Source organism: Callithrix jacchus, chromosome 3 (assembly GCF_049354715.1).
Source record: "Callithrix jacchus isolate 240 chromosome 3, calJac240_pri, whole genome shotgun sequence".
NCBI classification, from domain to species: Eukaryota; Metazoa; Chordata; class Mammalia; order Primates; family Cebidae; genus Callithrix; species Callithrix jacchus.
Genome location: NC_133504.1, coordinates 70,924,785 through 70,941,825, shown reverse-complemented (window position 1 = coordinate 70,941,825; position 17,041 = coordinate 70,924,785). Strand labels below are relative to the sequence as shown.

The 17,041-nt window shown below is 33.9% G+C and overlaps 1 pseudogene; it reads left to right on the top strand.

Annotated features, from left to right (window-relative positions):
• Positions 1 to 284: 284 nt before the first annotated feature.
• Positions 285 to 15,584, top strand: LOC100409220 (RNA-binding protein 48 pseudogene; annotated as a pseudogene).
• The last annotated feature ends 1,457 nt before the right edge of the window (positions 15,585 to 17,041 follow it).

Below are 17,041 nucleotides of genomic sequence, written 5' to 3'. Positions count from 1 at the left end.
CTAGAGGTTTTTTTTTTCTTTTCTGCAAGAAATTGCATATAGATTTAGCACATTCACTGAACCCCATTACAGGCATTTTTTAGCCAGAGCCAACAATTGTGAACTTCTCTTAATGGCTCACTGACTAAAGGGTGTGTGTTAACAGGAGACACACAGAAGCCATAAAGGAAATCGCCCCCAGCTGTCTATGACCTTAATATTCAGATATCCATGTTTCCATATCCTTTCCTAAAGTGGGGGTGCATGGAAAAGCTTCTAGTTCTCACGTGTTTTTATTCTTATTCATGGAAGCACCTAAAGTAGTAATAGAATCTTATAGTGACGTTCAGGTAAGTACCTGCTTCCTCTTTAAAAGGGATCCCTCCTACTGTGATAAGCATTTCCATTCCCTTTGAGGTTTTTTTCCTCCTAGTTGTACATGTTGGAAGTACTCAAAGCACACAGGAAAAACTATTCTGGGTAATGCTATTTCAAAATTTGAATAAGGCATTTGTTTTTTAATGAAATCCTTTTACTTCAAAATGTTTTTTTTTAATTCTAAAACAAAAGTTAACAACAATAGTAGAACAAAAAAAAAACCCTCAAAATCAGAAATAAATCTCCTTTCTCTTTTTATCACATATGTGCTTTGTGCACTGTATAAAACTTTAGGTATCATTTGTTTAATTTCCTCTCTTACTGAGTTTGAGTGGCCTTTATATTTGGGCACAGTGGTAGGTTCAAAACACACAAACATGAAGACAGAGCCCTGCCCTTCATGGAGCTCACAATTGAATTAGAAAGAAAACCAATGAGAACATAAATAATTAACAATATTTTGATTAATCATCAATAATTAATAATATTGTTTGATGAGAATTATAATGAATATATATATATATAGATAGATGTATTTTACCATCTGGGAAGAGGAAATAGGAGGTCAGACATAAATACTATGATTCTTGAGATCTTGATATAAAAGCAGGAGAACAGAAAGGCATTATAGCTAGAAGTGCAAAAGCATGTACAAACTTATGCCAATGCAAACAGGCTGACCCTCAGTATTCTGAATTCAGGATGGTTGGGTTAGAGTAAACAATGGGTATAGCACATAGAAAAAGAGATAGACCAGGGAGGGGGGTTACATATCAGTATTCAATTTTATATAAAAGCGATTCTCCTGAATTATTCATATCCATCTCAGTTTTATGTGAAACAAAACAAAATAAACAAACAAAAACACACCAAAAAAGCAGGAGTGAAACAGAAAAGCAAGTCTATTTGATGATGTCATTCAGAGAGGAAACAATGGATGAAATAGATGAAAAATGGCACCCATTTCTGAGAATAAGTGAGAGAGGCAAACCAATCTCTTTAATTTTTTCTATTTCTCTATTTCTCTGGGATTATGATACCATAGAGAGAGAATTTGTGTAAGATACTTTCAATTTCTCATCAAGGAGTTGCAGTTAGGGTTTGTTTTCATAAGTAATTTCCTTAGAGTTTTCATAAGTAATTGCACTTACAGTGCAATTGTGGAGCAATCCCTGCTTGAAACTACAAAATAGCTGAACCATTTCTATCCTTATCCTAGTCCTCCTTTGGACCACCAAATCCAAAGAAGTCCAAAGTCCAAAGAAATATCACCACTAGTATATTATCCCACATGATCAATTTATGAACTTCAGTCTTTATAAAATAAAGCAACCTCAGGGCAAAATGGTATTCTCAAATTAGCTTTACTATTTCTAGATGCATATATTAGTTTGGGTTTATTTTATAACAAAAAAGAATAAAGATTTAATTATGGTCTTAGTTAAATGTCTCCTCTAAGATACCGCAGTGTCCTTCACATATTGGCTTAATAAAGTTGCCCAATCTGACTTCATTTACAGTCACTCAGCAGCTTCCTTCTAACAGCCAAGTCAAAAATCACAAGGCTCAATTGCTGTGGCAGTCTGTAGAAAAAGTATGGTGGCAGTACAGCTGTACAAACCACCGAGTATGCTGATATTCATAAAAGGAGTTATTTGCTCAGTAATCTTTCAGAAGATAAATCTAGAACAGAAGATGTGATACTCTACAAATATTATTCTTTCATCCCATTATATAGGGTGTCAGTCCTTAGAGAATTTTTAAAAGGTTTTAATAAAGATATCTTGTGAAATAGGTATTGTTATATCCATTTTGGGAGAGGGCAAAGCATGGATCCCAAATACATACAGAGAACTATATGTTTGGAAAGGATATGAAATATATCAGACTCAACTCATTTTCTGTGCAAAAAAAAAAAAAAAAAGCTAGTTGTGAGAGATAAAATGACTTGCTCAAAGTCAGAGAGTGAACAAGCAGTGATAGTCGGAGAATTCAATTTCTTCTTCCATGCTGTTTCCTATAGCTTGCAGCTGTATTGTGCTATCAAATATTCAAAATAAAATTAAAATAATTTTAAAAAACATATACCTTGGCCAATTTGAATGGTTTCCCATACAGATGAAGCATCCCCCTAGGTCATACACAGTATCCTCTTAGGCATTTACTTGTCACCATATATGCAGTCCACACAGTAGAATTTACTGCACAGATGAAGAAATAATTATGCCTGCAGATGATTCATCCATGAATAGAAGAGCATCATCTCTAAAATTCTTAAACAAATACTTCCATTCCTTTTCTGCTACAAAAGCATTCTAAAATTTAGATTCTGTTATCAGAGCATGGGACTGAAAAACATATTTTAAGAGTGCACATAGCCAAGTCATCTCACTTTATGTATGAAAAAAGTCTGAGGTCATAAAAATGTAAGTGACTTGCATATGTTCACACTCTTAACCAAATTATGCCTGACAAATAATTTTTTTTTTTTTTTTTGAGACGGAGTTTCGCTCTTACCCAGGCTGGAGTGCAATGGCGCTATCTCGGCTCACCGCAACCTCCGCCTCCCGGGTTCAGGCAATTCTCCTGCCTCTCAGCCTCCTGAGTAGCTGGGATTACAGGCACGCGCCACCATGTCCAGCCAGCTAATTTTTTTGTATTTTTAGTAGAGACGGGGTTTCACCATGTTTGACCAGGATGGTATCGATCTCTTGACCTCGTGATCCACCCGCCTCAGCGGACAAATAATCTTTACAAAGTATTCATGTAACATACGTCTCTTGGATTCTAATCTAGTGATTTATTCCTCCACGGAGTTTTAAATTGTGTTTTTCCCTTGCAGAGAATATATAAACATAAGATAAATAAAATTATTCAAGTGGAATTTAATCAAACCTAAATCAATTTTCTAGGTGAAGAAAACTAGTTCCAAATATTTTACCCTTGAAGCTCATTAGAACATGACTTCTCTATATGTTTTGTTACATTTTCTAGACTCGGCATATTTTTATGACAATCAACAGAATTTCTAGAGTTTCTAAGATATGTGATATTTTAAGAATGCAAAATACACACACATACACACAAAGCAATGTCAAGAATGAAATTTGATTTTCTTCTAGTTGATAAGTAAATTATTTTTTCTGAAATGAAATTTCTATAAGAGACAATATTGCAATATTATCTCTTAATATGAATAATATAAATAAAATTGATTAATAATATAAATAATAATATTTTGATTTCTGTTGTATACACAGTACTAGAACAGCATTTGGTAGAAAGCACTTTTCTTAAATATAATTATTGAATAAGAAATAGAATTACCTGGTACAAAATTGCTGTTATTTCACAGGAAGATCAAGTAAAAAAATAATCTTATAGTAGGGAGGTTTGATTTATATTAGCTTTATCAAATGTAATTAGAAAAACATAAGATCTAATTATAATATCAATTACTTAAGATACTCCCCAAAAAAGTATATGAGCAAACATGCCTCACATTTCATCAACTATTCTGGAAACTCACAATGAATTAGCCTATCTAGGAACCAATGTTGATAATAATGATGAGTGAAAAGAGTTGTTAAAAAATTTTTAACTAACGATTTTCCTAAACTCATTTTACCACGGAATATTCTTCTTCTTGCCTAAACCTGGTATGAGTCACTAATTGTGCTGCAGATATTGCGATTGATGGAGTACATGGAAATGCCACAGAAAGAAAATGTAGCATACCTGAAATTATACAACTCTCAAAAACTATAAATAATTTAATTTTTAAAGAATATTTTCAAACCTCTTTAACTTTTCTCAGATTCTTACAATGTATCTAGAGAAGTGTTAACTATAACCAATCAAATACCTGAAAGATGGAGTTCCTAGCCCACGTGAATGTAAAACAAGCTGCTTCAACTTACAAATTCAGAAAAAGAGTCAATAAAATAACTGAACGTGTACATTTGTTAATATTTGATTTGATTTATTGCAAACCACTGTTAAATAGAAGTTATTAAATAAAATTTGAAGTGGCACATGGCAAAATATACTTCAGGAGAATTTCAGGTGTGGATCTTACTTAAATTTTAACTGTTTTAACTGAATTTATTATACAGATTCAGATTCAAGTAAAAGACCTAATTTCTTAATGAGCCAATTTTCCCTTTAATATTGGCTGTAATAATTTCCCTGTCATAAATTTCACTATTATAAAGACATAATTGTAGAGAATTAGAATTTCAAACACATCCACTTCACTAGATGTTGACAAAGAAAAACTATGCATTAACTATAGTTATTATAAAAAATATATGAATACAATAAATTATAAGTCTCTCAATCCTTCTATGCTAAAAGCAGTAAAAGGGTTCAAGGAACACAATCTGAAATCTGGCAATGGTAATGAAATATCTTCTTTATAAAGAAATTTTTAAAAATTACACTTTCACCTAACACGGACTATTCCTAAATAGGATTGTTTATCAGTACTTACTCTGAGCACTACACTAAGACAGACACAAAGATGAAAAAGACAGCATTTGACATAATTAACTAGTTGACAAGTTAAAAAAATGAATAAACACACTGTAAAATGAAATGTAATGGAATAGTTTAAAAGAATAGCAGGTATACACAGAGGTAGGAGTTACTAATTTGGACTTGGAAGTCAGAGAAACTGCATAGGCACTGATACTTGAAAAGAATGTTGAAGGAAGGAGCTCCAAGCTTCCAAGTCAGCAATAATAGAAAGAAATTCAATGTAGAGATGTTATAATTCCAGGAAAGATTGAAATATAAAATACACGACACATTCAGAAAACAGAAAATGATGTGTTTTGCTGGATCAGGAATTACAAAAGTTGAGTTCCAGAGGATGAAGCTGCAAACATAGGTTGGAGTAAGGTAATACAGAATCTGACATGCCATGCTAAGGGGACATATATTGGGAAGTCAAGATGTACTTTATTTGTAACCAGTTAATTTGTCCTTCTCTAATTACTTAAGTATTTCCGATACATGGGAAATTCCGTGAGGTTGATTCTCCTTTCCTAAAGTTTCCTACATTCTTCTTTCCCTCCTGGCACCATTAGAAGTCTATTATCAGTAGGATGGGAGAGGTGCTACATCCTTGTGCTTGTTAGGCATCAGAAATGTCATAATACCACTCTGAAGAGTGTATTAAACTTTTACCTCCCATAAGACATTAGAAAATCAGAATCCTTTTATTGAAGAAACATACCGATTAAGTAATCAAAATTTAGTACTTTGATGTTAATAAAATTAATAGTTAATAGATTGTAGAAAAGACAGATAATGCCTTCTTTCTAGAAAAGCATAATATTTTAAAGCTAAAAATAGCTTTAGATTTAGATTTTAGAATTCAATTACTGAGTTTCAGGAGTGGAAAAGTTAGCCTATGATATTTTATCAATATTATTTCAAGACCTTGGAAAAAGCAGCAAATGTCTAATTCCTCTTGAAATTTCCTCTTTAGCTGCAATAATATAGAGTTTTGAATTTTCCCATTTTTAACTATTGCCAGATCTCCAATCAATTCTTCCATGCTACTTTAAATTTTACCGAATCTTTTGGGGCTAGATCTGGCTAGAATGTTGTAAAATGTCTTTACGTGCATTGCCTTACTCTTTCACAGCTTTATATTAAGTTATTTTCCTTTAAGTCTGGGCAGAAAGACTGAATTCTTTGAGGCATGGGGACAACTATATAAATCTGGAATTATGTTAACAACAATGCTGAGCTAGTTCCAATTCTGTGAGTAGAAACATCTCTTCAGCTCAACAACTCTTCAGCCTCAGAATCTTTTCCAGCATATTAAAAACTTAGATATTCATATGTCTACTTGCTTTAATAAAACAGATTGAATCAGAGGCAAAAACCCTAACAGCCTTTCAATAAAAGATCTCACAAAGTATCCAAATTGTGGCATGTAATTACTGATAATGAGATGTAGATGCTATTTCATAGGGTATCTGATCATATACACTTCAGGAAACTAAAAGATTTGTTCATTCTTTACAAAGATAGTGAACACTTACATAATGGGCTTTGCTCAACTTGAATTAAATTGAATATTATATTTAACATTTTAAAGAGAAAATGAAAAATTCAAAACAAATATAACTAGTTTTTCTTCTATTGCATTTAGATGTTTACTGCAATAGACAACTCATGTCTCATGAGCTATTTTAAAAGTAAAAATGCACAATTCTTTCACTGTTTCCTGAATATTATTATTTTCCTATTGTTGGAAAGACAATTGGAATAATGTTTTTTGCAAAAGCTTTGAATATTATAATCTAACTATTTAATTACTCAATTTTGATGACTAATTATACTATTCTGCTGTAGTAGTAGCAATGCTTCAGGAAATTGTAGCTATATCCCAGTCAGTGATGAAGTGAGATTTTAACAGGAATGAACTCTGTGTGGATATCACACAGAGATTTATAATACTTGTAGATTCTTAAGTTTGCTTTTCTAAGTCTCTGTTTTCATTTTACAAAGTTCTTTTACCTCCTGTCATTGAAGGTTGATAATATCCACTGAAGTCTCCATGGTGCAGGACAGTTCTCTGGGTGGCCTTGGACTGAACCAGTTCTTTCCATTTGTTTTGCTTGTAGTTCTAAAGAATAAGTGTAGAATATGCTGAGAACATTACATGCAGAGACAGGGAGAGGTTGGTCAGGACAGACCAGGTTCTGTTCCAGTAACCCCCTAGAAATCGGATGTCCTTCTGTGCTTCAGCTGAGAGAGTAGTGGTCCTTTATGTATAAAACCAGGGCATGCTGCTTTTCAGGTTACCTGAGCTGCAGTGCAAATGGAGCATACACAAATGAAACTACGGATGAAATACATGAGGAAAGGTGGAACTGTCATATTTATATCCAAAGAATAATATAATAAAATGACTCTGTGCTCTTGTCTCCAAGCCTGCTAATAAGGACTATAAGAAAAGTTACAAACAAAAGTACCAACTCTTCTCTCACCTCCAGCACATATGAAAGAACAGGGGGCTTTACACTAATCTTCAGAAAGCCACATTTTGGCATACCATGGACCTGATTATTGGGCAATTGATCACAACTTTATTGGATCTTTCTTTTAATTTCTAGCACAGCAGAAACTGAATAGATTTCTGTCAGGTTTCTCCGGTGAGCAACTTTATACAAAAATATTGTTTCATGACCTGAAATCAGTATATTGGCACATTTATTAAGTACATAATTCCTTATGCCTTTAGAGAGAGTCTAGATTGAAACAAAAGGGTCCAGGTGAACAATGGAAAACACACATCTTGCAGGTGAATGCCAATAAATAAAATAAAGTTTCCTACTAATTTCCCAAAGCAGACCTGAACAATGATTATGTTCTGTCTTTCAAAAGACCCATATTGAAACAGCAACATAACCAATGAATTTACTATTGCTTTTTGCTGCTGGTGCTTAAATTTGCAGAAGAACAAATTAGTGTTTTATAAATTGAACATAAGAAACCCCTCAGAATTATGCATTTAACATGAATATCATAGAAAATAGAACAAGTAGAAGAGGGAAGAAGACTAGAAAAAATAAAGAATTATTACTTCCCAGATGTTTTCCTCCAACCACAGATAGGCTTGAAGGCCTGTAGGACGGGGAGTTTAATTCTTACCAGGCCCAAAATACAATAGACTAAGGTTTTAAAAGTATTAGGCTGGTGCAAAAGTAATTGTGGTTTTTGCCATTACTTATAGTGAAACAAACCACAATTACTTTTGTACTAACCTAAACCATATAAAGCACATAAGAAAGTACCAGTTATTTTTTGTGCTAAAATGTTTAATGATATGTTTTCAAGAAATTAATATACACACACAGATACATTATAATGCTTTCACAATCTTTTAGAATAAACTGTCAGATCAAAACAGACTTGTGAGTAGAAACAACAAGAAATGTAATTATCAGGCCGGGCACGGTGGCTCACGCCTGTAATCCCAGCATTTTGGGAGGCCGAGCCGAGGTGGGTGGATCACGAGGTCAAGAGATTGAGACCATCCTGGTCAACAAGGTGCAGCTACTCAGGAGGCTGAAGCAGGAGAATTGCCTGAACCCAGGAGGCAGAGGTTGTGGTGAGCCTAGATCGCACCATTGCACTCCAGCCTGGGTAACAAGAGCGAAACTCCATCTCAAAAATAAATAATTAATTAAAAATTAAAAAAATAATAAGAAATGTAATTATCAGCATTAGCACATCGTCAAGTGTAAGTCTAGTTGAATCGACTTATTACCAGTAAGACCTGCAGTTAGTCTAGTTGAATCATCAGCAAAACCAGATTTCACAGTATAATCATTGATTTAAAGGTAGAGTTCATAGGGAAACAAACCTACAGGTCCTGAAAAGGTATCCCAGAACTTAAAATTAAATTAAATTAAAACAACAACAAAGAGGCAGAGTTCAAAACGGGGCCTGAAAATATGACATCTATTCCAGAGGGAACCTTCTGAAAAGGAAACTATTGCATTGATAACACATGCAGAGCACACAGGAAGGTAACTGCTATGGTCTGAATGCTTGTGATCCCTTGTAATTTGTATATTGAAACCTAATTCTTAATGTAGCCATGTTAAGAGGTGAGGCATTTGGATAGTGATTAGGTCATGAGGGTGGAGCCCACATAAATGAGATTAGTACCTTTATAAATAAGGCCTGAGGTAGCTTCTTTGCCCCTTCCACCATATGAGGACACAGTAATAAGATACTATCTGCAAACAAAGAGTGAGCCCTCACCAGACAGAATCTTTGAGTACCTTGATCTTAGACTTTTCACCATCTAGAACTGTAAGAAATAAATATCTGTTGCTTGTTAGCCACCTCGTTTATGGTAATTTGTTATAGCAGCCCAAGGAAATTGATCCCAGTGGATTGTGGTAGACCAAAAATCAGACATCAAGGAAACTTAGTAGAATAAGTAGGAGTTATGAAACAAGACTACTTTTTGGTATAAATAAAAAAATTTATACTAAACTATGGGACACTAAGAAAACTCAAAGTTGGTTAGAAAATGCACATTCTGCCCTCAGAGATAGAATAACTTCTGAACTCTAGAAGAAAAGAGGTATTTGCAAGATGGGGATGAAACAACAACTGGAAAAAATAAACATATAACCAAACACATGATCAAGGAGGCTATCAAGTGTTGAGCTGTCTTTTAATGTTTAGAGACAGAGGATTGAAAGTTTTATACCTGGGCCGGTTGCGGTGTCTCAAACCTTTAATCCCAGCACTTTGGGAGGCCGAGGCGGGTGGATCATGAGGTCAAGAGATCGAGACCATCTTGGTCAACATGGTGAGACCCCGTCTCTACTGAAAATACAAAAAATTAGCTGGGCATTGTGGCACGTGCCTGTAATCCCAGCTACTCAGGAGGCTGAGGCAGGAGAATTGCTTGAACCCAGGAGGCGGAGGTTGCGGTGAGCCGAGATTGCGCCATTGCACTCCAGCCTGGGTCACAAGAGCGAAACTCCGTCTCAAAAAAAAAAAAAAAAAAAAAAGTTTTATACCTTAATTACTCTTATATGTGCCCAAACCAGTTGTTAAACACACACACACACACATACACACACAAACTCACACAAAGTCTTGTTTTAATTCATTTTTTCATCAATTTTGATATTAAGAGGAGGTTGATATTGTTAATTACACGACTAAATTATGCTTGTTAATTCATTAGATGATCTAATATTTTGTTTAAAAAGAGCCTCTGAGAGTCTAAATAAATCATGAGTTCACACATCCAAAAACAGGTTTGTGTTGAGACACATTCAGTGCACTAACTTTCTCTCTTACCACCTTTAATTTTTCAACTCTTATCAGATTATTTTCCTCAGATCCCTAAATTTACCATCTGGTATCCAGAAACAGATATACTACAGCTAGCTGATTTCAGTATCATCCTTTAGGTATTATCCTGATAGACTACTAATTTTAGGGGCAGGGAAGCAGGAAAAACACATAAAACTTTCAATCCTAAGCCAGTTAGTTAGTAATTTTTTATGTTTCAAAAAGACATTTCAAAATAATTCACAAATGATAATATAGTCCCTAAATAATGTCTTCTAATTGTGGACTTAAAATTGTAATAGGATCTTATGCAAAGAAATGTTGAAAACATAAAAAATAAAAAGGCAAGAAACACAGTGCACTGCTTTGGAGATGTTAATGCACTTATTTTTTTTTTTAACTCTGATAATGATATCATCCAGAAGTATCAAGGATTATGCATATAGCCAACTTTTCTGATGCTATGCCCTAGTGCAAAGGAAATGTGTTTTCCATACAAAACCACTACATCCAGATATGTTGAACCGTATTTCCAGATACCCTTTACCAGCACTCCACTTTGGCTTTGCATTAAAACAAAATTTACTTAGAGGCCCCACAAATAATAGCTCTCTTGTGTCCAATTATTGCTTGCAATTCAAGGAAATGTCTACTTATGTAAAGGCATCAGGCCAATCACAAGTTCAAGTAATAGGCTTTGTAACTCAGTCCTACATTTTGATCGTTTTCCTATAAAAACTATAAAAAGTTTCAGCAGGATACTACTAATGGGTTAAAAAGTCACACCATTTTGTGCCAAGATAGTAAGCCAGGACAGTATGTTATATATGTAAAAATCAATGTCAATGCTTCTATATATACAGTCATATCTATACATGTATACTATATATGCATATATATGTGTGTGTGTAATATGTATTTGTAAATATAATTAATTGATGATGAGTTATTAGGAAATGTCTAAAAATAAAACTTCTTGGCTTCTGGTTCCTGACAAATAGAGAAGTAGCTTAAGTTGCTGCTTTTCTCTTTGAAACAAATAATAGAGCAATGTCAATAATTTAAAACTATGAAGGCACCTAGACTTAAGGGACTAATAGGAAATGCTGTGAATGACTACTTGAAAATAAAAGTCTAATTTTGAACTTATGAGAGCTAAATGCATACATCAAGTAGATTGCCCAAAAATGAAGTGCCAAAAATAAAGAAATATATAATCATAAATATACAATCATAAACATTTAATAAACCACTTATTATATGGTAGCATAAGTGGGCATCAAATCATTCAGTATATAAAATAGTTAAATAACACAAATCACACACTTGACCTAGTTGACAGACCATGCCATACTGAAAAGTTTGTTTTTTTTTCAAATACATACAGGATGCACAAAATGATTGAATACTCCTGAGTGATAATGCAAATCTCAAAAAATACTATAATATTATACTGATGTTATATAGAAAATGTTTTCTAGGCCCAAAGGAATTCTACTAGGCAACAAAAAAGGTAATCACAAAATCCGCATACATTTGGAAACTAAGCAAGGCAGTTCTCATGGCGGAAGCATACTGATTTCAACTCTTCATCTACTTTTAATTACATACCAAAAATTGTGATATATTAAATTATATATATATATATATATATATAAAATTTCCCTTGAGCCTTCCTCTTAACCTGTATGCTAGTTAGAAGTATGTTACTTAACCTCCAAATATCAGTGATTGTTTAGATATTTCTATTAATCATTTCTAATGTAATTTGGTTACGATCTGTGAACATATTTGTATACTTTTCATTTCTTTAAATTTTAGATTGTTTTATGACTCAAAATATGATGTAGCTTGGTAACAGTTCTATGTTTGTTAAAGAATATTATGTATTCTTGGTTTTGTTGGATGTAGTGACCTATACATGTTATTAGTTCATTTTGTTGATAGTGTTAAGTCTTCTACGTGCTTAGCAATTTTCTGTATGCTTTGTTCTATCCATTACTGAGATTAAGATATCAAAGTCTTCAACTATAATTGTGTATTTTCCCATTTTTTTCAGTTATTTATTTATTTATTTTTGAGATGGAGTCTCACTCTGTCACACAGTCTGGAGTGCAATGGCTTGATCTTGGCTCACTGCAACCTCTGCCTCCCGGGTTCAAGCAACTCTTATGCCTCAGCCTCCAGAGTAGATAGAACTACAGGTGCACACCACCATGCCTGCCTAATTTTTGTATTTTTAGTAGAGGCAGGGTTTCACCATATTGGTCAGGCTGGTCTCTAACTCTGGACCTTAGGTGAGCCACCTGCCTCTGCCTCACTGGGATTTCAGTTCTCTTTTTTAAAACTGTATTTTGAAACTCTGTTTTTAGGTGCAAAATGCTTAAAATTGTCACATCTTGGAAAACTGAACACCCGTTTTCTTTTTTTGAGACGGAGTTTTGCTCTTGTTACCCAGGCTGGAGTGCAATGGCACAATCTCGGCTCACCACAACCTCCGCCTCCTGGGTTCAGGCAATTCTCCTGCCTCAGCCTCCTGAGTAGCTGGGATTACAGGCACACGCCACCATGCCCAGCTAATTTTTTGTATTTTTAGTAGAGACGGTGTTTCACCGTCTCTTGACCTCGTGATCCACCCGCCTCAGCCTCCCAAAGTTCTGGGAATATAGGTGTGAGCCACCGTGCTGGGCCCCATTTTCTTAAATAAGGTTATATAATAACCCTATATGTCTCTTATAATATTCTTTGTTCTGAAGTTTATCTGATATTAACACAGCTACTTCAGTTTTCTTTTAGTTAAGGTTTGTATGGTGACTTAGTCTGCCTAGACTGCCATAAAAAATCATATAAACTAGATGTCTAAAGCACAGAAATTTATTTTCTCATAGTTTTGGAGGCTAGATATCTTATACGTAGCAAGTCTGAGTTATGATGAGGGCCCTCTTCCTGGCTGACAGATGACCACTTTCTTGCCATGTGCTCACATGGCCTTTCCATGTGCATGTGCATAGAAAAGGAGAATGAGATTTCTTTCTCTTCTTGTAAGGCTACCAATCCCACAGGTTTAGGACCCTATCCTTATGGCCTCACTTGATCTTGTTTACCTCTTAACAGCCCTATCTCCAAATATAGTCATTAGGAATTAGGGTCTCAACATACATAAGTTTGAGGGACACAATTAATATATAACACATGCAATATCTTTTGCCTTCTTTTTTGCTTGCATCCTTTCCTTAACTTCATATTTGAAAAGGGTTTCTTATAGATAGCACATAGGTTAATTTGTTTTTATTTTAATTCAATCTGACAATCTCCATCTTTTAATTGGTATACTTAAGCCATTCACAGTTAATATCATTATTGATATGGTTGGTCAGAATATGCCATCTTAGCTGTTTTCTATTTGTTCCATGTGTTCTTTTTAAAACATTGTTCTCCTCTCTCTGTTTTTCTTTTAATTTGGCAATACTTGCGCCACCCTTTTATTACCTATATTGACTTCATTATTTTTAAGAAAATTTAGTGGACTTAGAGCTTGCAATATACATATTTAATTAATCATAGTCTATATTTAAATAATATTTATACTGTTTCATGTACAAAATATCCAACGAAATGTTAAATCTTGGGAGGCTGAGGCACAAGAATCACATGAACCCAGAAGAGGTTACAATGACATCACACCACTGCACTTCAGCCTAGGTGACAGAGTGAGACCCTGTCTAAAAAAAAAAAAAAAAAAACGAAGAAAATATGTTAAATCATTCTTATACAATATGCCTCCTGCAGTAAAGTCTCATAGTATCTGTCTGAAAAAATATATATATACACAGTACACATATTTTTTTCCATCACTTTAGAAATGTCACTTCGTTGCCTTCCAGCTTGCTTGTTTTCTGAAAAGAAAATCATGTATTTTAATAGTACATGGATCAATGTGCCAACAACTGAATATTTAGTTGATGATGTATGAATACTGGCTCACTTTATGGAGAAAATAAAACTGGATTTCTATCTGATGCCATACAAAGAGGTACATATCAAAAGGATCAAGGTTCTAAATGTGAAAGATAAGTCTATGAAGTTAACAGAGGGAGGGGAGGATCAAAGCAGGCATGGGGGCATTGAGCTGTGGGGAGCTAGGGAGTTTATTTGACCACCATGCCCAGAGGGAGGTATGCAACATGCAGGCCAAACAAGTATCGTCAGGGATGATGACCTCATGCTGTCAAGGTATATACGATCAATTTGGAATCTTAGTACTTATTAATACAACGAGTTACCGCTGTGGGAGCCATCAAGGAATTAGTTGAGCAACTGGCTTTATATGGTGCAATTGAACAGTACAATGCTCTAGATGAATACTTAGCAGAAGACTTTACTTAGAAGTTTATCTTAGTAAATTTATGAACTTACAAAGTGGCAAGGACAGCCAAGAGAAAAATGGATGAACAGAAGTTCTTCAGTGGATTCCTCTATGTGTGCTTACTCCAGAATTTGAAACAGTTAAAAAAACTAGAAAAACACTACAAGTGCGAAAGACAGATGTAGTAAACCTACTGAAAATGAAGGTTTAAAACCACATGATATATTCCTTTCTCAAGAAATAATTTTTTGGAGTAGAATTTGTTAACATTTAAACTGATTTTTTAAATTATATGACTCTGAATGATGAAAACAATAAACCACTTCTGTTTCTCTTTCCCTCACTTTCTAAATTGTAATATAAACACTGTCAGGTGACAAAGAAGAAATTGGTTACAGAACATAAAGACACAGAGGATTTTCAATAAGGCCCATTCTGAGAAGTCTGGATTTTGTACAGCTGCTTTGGACACTTCTGCAGAAAACTCAAATCCTTATCTTCCATATTCCTGTGAATTGCCTTTATGTTATTTCTCCTCAAGATGTATGTGTTCATCTGGGGGGCCATGTAGACAGAGCATCAAACTCCTCTAAGAATGGTAGAAACCATGATAAAACAACATGGCATTATAACCACAATGACTCTTTGCAGAAAACACAGGTAAACACTTACAAAAACTCAGTGTCCTTCCCTGGTGCACAGAAGGCTATTACTCCTTAAGAGGCAGCTGACAGATTTATGCCTAGGACAAAACAACTGCAGGAGCACAAAAGATGAAAAGAAGATGATCGTAAACTTGGAAATTTTCTTGAAGCAAACCCTAGTAGTAAAGAGGTTATGACTGGATCTGTTACCAGACATATCTAAAGTGAAGATGCAGGATGATTCATTGAATACAATGGCAAGTTTAATTTGGAATAAACTTAAAAAGGTAATTTCATCTGCGCCAAAGCCTCCAGAGGACAAGCTGGAAGATATATATATATATATATATATATATATATATGTCCTCCATTAAAACAAAGAAGAAAAATATAGAGTACCAGCAGCAAATTAGTGTTTTCTAAAAGGAACATTTATGTTTTATTTTTAGCCTGTCATTTTAAGTTTTCAAGAGATTTTACTGCTGGTATTTTTTAATGCACTCTCCTTTGTAATTTCATTCAAGCTGTTTGTCTAAAGCCATTTCTTCTTTTCTTGATCCATATTTAATGTTGAAGAAACTACTCTTGTCATTATAACATTACCTCACATGTACAGTAATTATATGTAAATTAACTGAAGAAAATATGGAAAATGTACATGATAAAGATAGACAACCAGGAAAAAATAATAATAAAAAGTTTTAAAAAGTTAACAGAGGTTAACAAATGTTAACAAAGATGAATTGCTCATAGATTCTATAGCATCTAAAACAGGTTTTCTGTCAACAAATGGACACAATGAATAAAGTTAAGAAACCAGTTTATTATTTCCAGAAATTACTTGCAATAACTAAAACCACAAAAGTCTAATATCAGAATATACAAAGAATTCTTGCTAATCCATAATGTCAGCAAATCAAAATAGAAAAAAATGGGCAAAATATGTGAACCATTATTTCACAGAAGTGAAGACACAAGAGAAGGTTATTATGGAAAAGACATATTAATATGTAATTATTACAGTGGCAATGATGAGAAAGCTATATAATGCAACTGTTGTCTGGGAAGTGGAGATAAGAAAATTGTAGGCATTGCTGGTGGGAGTTTAAATTGGCCCAGGTATTCTGAAGAGTAATGTGAAAGTATTGAATTAAAGTAAATTAAACATAGATATATGTTATGATCTAGATATGGTCATATCCTGAATATATATATTCTAGAGCAATTGTTGCACAAGTATGAGAGAAAATACGCAAATGTTCATTATAGTGATGTCTTTAGTAGCAGTGATTTGGATGCAATCCAGGTGTTCATCATTGGACGGAAGGGACAAAATGTAGTGTATGAACAGTATGTAAACTGCATAGCAGTTAGTGAAAAACAGACTAATTCTAGACACAGGACATGAACAGACCTTTAAAATATGGTGCTAAGTGGAAAAAATAGAGTTTATAAAATAACAGCATTTGTGTAAATTAAAGTTATATGCCCATCAAACAAAGCACATGGAAATAAATTACAGATATCCAATGTGTCAGAATTATTTCTTCTGTTGGAAAAGAAATATAAGTGGAGAGAAGTTAAACAATAAGATATATAGGAAAGAAGAAAGGATAGATTGAAGAAAGGCTGGACAAGAGAGGTACCCTGCATAAACCCTTAACAGTGTTCTAGAGATTTGGGATTAGGATTAATCCAATATTCCATCTCAAGAAAAAAATAGATGGAGTGATAGATAAATATTTAAATAGTTATGCAGATGAATGAGAGATAGATTAATAAATACCTTGGTAGGTAGGTAGGCATATAGATATATAAAAAAAGGGGAAGA